We start from the raw sequence: 6,000 nt of genomic DNA on the forward strand, positions 1-6,000 counted from the left end.
AATATTAATATCTTTTTTTTTATTATCTCAAAATATAAATTTTTTTTAAAAATTAATTATTAAAATAATATGAATTTCTTATTTTGTCCTTTTTTTAAATCCATTAATAATACAAAAAGTACAATTATGACAATTGATATGTCTAAAAAAACATACTATCAAAAGGTAATTTTGAAAATTTAATATTTCTAAAATGTAATAATTGTATTATAAAAAGAAATTAAATTCTGAAAATAGATTATTATTTTTAGATGGAAGAAGTAGTCGGCTTTCATTTGATGGTTGAACACATCTTTTAATAATTGGGCCCTCACGCGAAAGGTATGCTAAAATGGGCAACTTGTTATTGGCTGTTTGTCGATAGTTTTACATTGCAAATATTTAAAGGCATAGTTACAGGTCAGTCTGATGAATTTAATTTATCGAGCTCCTTCTCGATTTATCAATCCACTATAAGAAAATACACTTTTAGCAGCCACGTTGTCTATCTCTCTATCTCGCTCATCACTCTGTCTCTCTCTCTCTCTATCTCTCTTCTTTATCTGACTTTTATCATCACATCACCACCACCACAACTACTACTACCGTGAGGCCTTAGTAGATTAAAAATAAAGAGAATGATGTGACCGAAAATAGATTAAAAACTGAATTTTTGATTTTTTTAGTCTTCACAAAAGAGGCCTTAGTAGATGAAGATTCACTATCATTCCCAATGCTACCACCGTCTATGTCACCACTATCCTATCACCATCACCACATCACATCATCAAACCACCTCATAACTATCATCACATCACCACCACCACAACTACTACTACTGTGGTTGCACCACACCATTTCTACAAATATTTTCAAAGTTGGGAAAATAGTTATATAACAACACTACAAGAAAACACATTTTTGGCGACCAGTTTTGACTACCAAAACAAATTTAGTCTATAGCAACACTGCATGCCTGATCCACTTTTATAGACTAGAGGCAATCCTGATGATAATATTATGACAGTTAATTGACCTTAATTTTGATGATGACAGCTTGAATTAAAGAAGATAATAAGTCAATTTTCTTTAATCTCAAATATTCTTATATTTGAAGTCACTCCGTCCGTTGCACCACCACATAACTTAGGCACAATGCAGTGTACTGATTACATAAAATATTCAGAATCTGTAAAATTAGTGTCTCCCTTCATCGGTAGAAAGAGTTCATGCAGCATTTCATAAATCCTCTCAGAACAAGGGTGGATTTTATCAGCAACATAACAGTTGTGAGTTTCACTATTAATATATCTCTGCAAATGTGTGTGTATATGTATGAGGAATTTGGGGATCCTGGAGAAGAGAAAAAAGAAGAAAAATGAAAATCATGTGTCTCTGGAAATGTGTATATATATATATATATGTATATATGTATATATCAATCGACCTATGTATTGGAAAGAAGTGAATTACAGAGTTGGAAAGACAAAAGCAGACAAGATCTTGATCACAGTTGACTGTTTCAAATCTGGGACCAATTTGAAGGCTTCCCTGTGTTTGAGTTTGTGTTTGATTTCTTTTATTTTTTTATTAGTCCTGTGGAAGAAAAAAAACTTCTCAATCTCATCTCTATTCTAATTCATACCCCCCCAAAAAAAATTTAAAATTAATAAATAAATTTTGACAATAATGCGGTAATATGATTATTATAAATAAATTTGTTTTTTATATTAATTTATTTTAAAATAAGAAATTCACAATAAATTTTTCTATTTGTATAGTATTAGTCTTTTAAAAAAATATTTACAATATTGAATTATAGGGAAAATTTTTAAATTATGTATTTGAAAAAATTTTGAAATTTTGAAATTATGTATTTTGAAAAAAATATTAGGACAAATATTTAAGATAATTTAATATTTATAATTTAAAATTTTATTACTTATATTTTTATTTAAATATAATTTTAATATATTTGTTATGTTACGGTTCGATTTGCTCACTGGTTCGATTTTACTATTTTTATTTACTATTTTTTTTTGTTATTTTTTATCTTTACTGAATTTTTTTTGAAATTTTAGAACAAAATTATAATTTTTCGATTTGTTTTGTCGAATGAAAAGAAAAAAAAAAAAAAATTCACTTTTATACCTTTCGCGACCAAAATTTTGGTCGCCAAAAGGTTGTTTTAGAATTAATTAGTTTCGGCGACTAATTTCATTTTGGTCGCCAAACGTCCCACGAAATTGTGGAGGGAATATTACTTCTTCTATTTGCATTGCAAAAGGATCCCAGTTCCCTCCCTCTCGCACTCCCGCCTCTATCACTGCTCTGTCTCCATCGCAAGAGTTGCTGTACAGGTATCTCCCTCTCTCTCTCTGTATCTTTCTCTCCATTTCTTAAACATCTCATACGGCCTTTCGGTTTCCCTCTTTCTCTCTCTCTCTCTCTCTGTTTACACACACACACGAATCATATATTCACAACATTGATTCCATATATACTGGATTATTTTCCCAAATCATATGTACACTCACGCCTCTGCCCTTTTCTGTACAGGAATAGTCTCCATCGCCCGAACTCCCCCGAACTGGATCATCCCCCGAACTCCCTCCCAGGTATGTTTGAATTTCGCATCTGTCTCTCCCTCTCTCTGTATCTCCCTCTCGATTTGCCTCAGTTTCTATCTGTCTCTGTTTACACACACACACATACATACATATATATATATATATATGTGTGTGTGTGTGTGTGTGTGTCAAAACACACAGAATATGAAGTACGAAATGCCCTCAATTAGGGCATTGTTATTGAAATGTGATTCAAATGAAAAATTAGGGCAATGCTTGGGGTGAATCAACCCATTTGCTACATAAACTAGGGCAAAGAGTACTTTTGGCATCTTCATTCTAGTATTACCCATTTTTTAACATATGGCATTTTTTAACATATGTTAGCTCAAGTGAAAGAGTACTTTTGGCATATTATGTAATCCATGTGAATTTGTATAATTAATCAAGTATACAAACATTGATAGAGTAGAATAGTGAAAAATGATTTATGTAGTCTATCTCACTTGAATAGGATACAAGCCTTAATTTTAATTTGGTTTGGACTGTGGCAATGCATTTTTCTATTGGTTAAATGGTGGATCATCAATCTTACATGACAATAATGTTTTCTGTTGTAGGCAATGTGAGGTTAGTTTGCTTTTCTAACATAAATTCTTCAACTAACTAAGGCATATTGATTGCTAAAGGAAATAGTTTGCTAGTGAAGATCCAGTCATCCTCTGATCAGCTGCTATTATGTAGCTTGGGTATTTTTTATGTTAACACTAACAGTTAGGGGTGAACCGCTGATATGTACCATGGGTAGTTTTTTATATTAATACCAACAGTTAGGTGTGAAGAATGGAACATTTCATTTTGCATGACAACGTGGTAATTTGAAATATACTTATATAATCATATTACTGTACAAGGGATGCTTATCTTGGACTTATGAATAGGGATTTTCTGCACCAAACAACTCTTTGGCTCAATTGATTTGTACCCGAAGTTGACATCCTCTTACTTTTGTTTCACATCCAAGTCTTTCCTACAAACCTGTACTGTCCAACAAGATGAGGGATTTTAACTTTGTTAATTAAAAATTTCTTGGTGTGCTTAAGGTTCGCGACTACTTAAGGCAAAGTTAGGCAGAAGGTGCTGTGCCTGAAGGGCTTGCATGTTATATTTTGCATTGCTTTATTTTTGTTCAAATATCACCAGTGATTTAAGTTAGTATAAGGTGTAACTACCAGGGATTATAGCTCTCAATTATACAAGGCAATACAATGGGTATTCAGCCCCAAAAACCAGTGTTCTGTTTGGTTGTTTACATTGTGCGGTCAGTTTGGCCCATAGAAACAACAAACTGAGAAGTTTTGTTTGGTGTGAAAATCTGCCAAAATCCTAACCGAATCGAACCATGTTCATGTTAAGTTACTAATTTTCCCAAAAGCCTAAGCTGTTAGAAAATGGGTGACCAAGTAGACTGTACACATGGTCCTTGAAGTCGTGTTGGTCTATATGCTGATTTGTAAGGCACATGTAATCACTTGTGTCTATGACATACAGTAGGTTGGAAAGTATGTACAGAAACTAAAAATAGAAACTAACATATGTAAAAGATGCCTGATGGGGTTGACACAACTCATTTTATTGGTGTGTTTCATTGTCTTTTAGTACAATTTAGTAGATATCTGAGAATTTTGATTTTCTGTCTTCCCATCTTGTTTTGTGTTGGGGTCCCATTAAATTGAAACATTTTGGTTGTTTTGATGGAAAAGAAACGCAGTTTTGTTGCTTGGTTGACATTAGAGTCATGCTGTCTTTGCTTGTTCTTTTCCTACTTTCTCATTTTTCTAAAATGTTCTGCATGCTACTAGGTTTGAAGGGTGATCTTCATATTGTTTTGGTGTTAAAGGGGTTGTTTGTTAAGCTTTCAAGTGCATAAACCTCTGAAGTAGTATGAATTTTAGTTCAATAGAGACTTGACATATTAACTGAATGCAAAATATTGCATAATGAAATAGAATAACAGGTACACATTACATGTCCTGTTCTTGAAGTTTGTGTTTTCTGCTTTGCATTTGTATGTATGCTTCTTGAACTTGTATTCACTAGTTAATTGTTTCAAATATATACTTCAAATTTGCATAACAGTGCTTTTTGATTATATTGATTTACAATGTGTTAGTTGCATTTAGTTTTCTTGTAAATTTGTAGAGCATTTCTTCCATTGTGCAACATCATCTATTTCTAACTGAATTATAACAAATATGAATGCATCTCATTGTGTTTTTGTTCATTTGAATAACATATCATTTTTCATTTGGTAACCCAAGCTACTTGAATCTCAGTTTGCATGGCTGGATGCTGATATTTGCCGTTAAAGTTATGCAAATATTGTAAAAAATTTGAACTGTTTATTTTGAAGTACTGGATTAGTCTATAAACTAATATAATAGGATTATGCATAGTGGCTCACTAGGCTAACTAACAACATAATCTATATGTAGGTGAGTATGAGATGGATAAATTAACTTACCAACCAACCTCTGATATCTCTCCCTCCCTGTCAAATGAATCTTTAGTTTCATCCCCTAACATGCAATTCTGCTCCAACATGGTATCAATAGCTTTATACCCAAGCACACTTTGTCCTTAAGAAGGTCGAAAACATATGTTCTTAGTGAGATAAACACATCTAAGCATAGCACAAGTAAACCTCCGAAATCATGCTCTAGCACACTTTGTAACTCATATAATACACTTTGTAACTCATATAATGCACACTCCCATCCACTGAGAAATCCTCAAAGCCCGGTGGAACATCTATAAATACTTCTTCCTCTAAGTCTTCACAGAGTAACGCATTCGTCATATCTAATTGTTAAAGAGGCTCAATATGTTAATTCTCTAGAATAGGCCACATGAAGAGCTTTCGAAAATGGCAATGCTGTGAATTTCAGTTAATTTGAGTGCTTAACTAACTTGCCATGAGACAAAATTGCATGCTCATATCAGCAAGTTTTTTCAAGAGTATGTCATATCATGGAAATTCTACCTTGCAGCAAACTTGCCTCCACATCGTCTGGCTTATTTATTCTCTTTTCTGCAAAATGTGCTTTAAGCCGTATGAAATGTTCATGAGTACTGTCAATGCTTCTATTCTGGATTTTCGCATGACTTTGTAGATACATCTCTCATTGATAACATCTAATATGCTTCTACTCTGAAATGTTCATGTGTGAATATGCATTTGCGTACATGCACAGTTGCCATGTAGAGCCAACTGTTGGAAATGTGTTTCTGTCTTTACTTTTTTTTTAAACAAATAACATGTCATGCACACACATTGTGAAGAGCATGACATGGTTTTCATTATTTTGATATATCATTCTATCATTGACCATATAGTTTCACTAGTACTAGTGCTCTACTAGTTATGCTATCTAGTGGTCCAAAATTACGG

Source organism: Camellia sinensis, chromosome 2 (genome assembly GCF_055761805.1).
Source record: "Camellia sinensis isolate YWXY chromosome 2, ASM5576180v1, whole genome shotgun sequence".
In the NCBI taxonomy this organism is placed as follows: domain Eukaryota; kingdom Viridiplantae; phylum Streptophyta; class Magnoliopsida; order Ericales; family Theaceae; genus Camellia; species Camellia sinensis.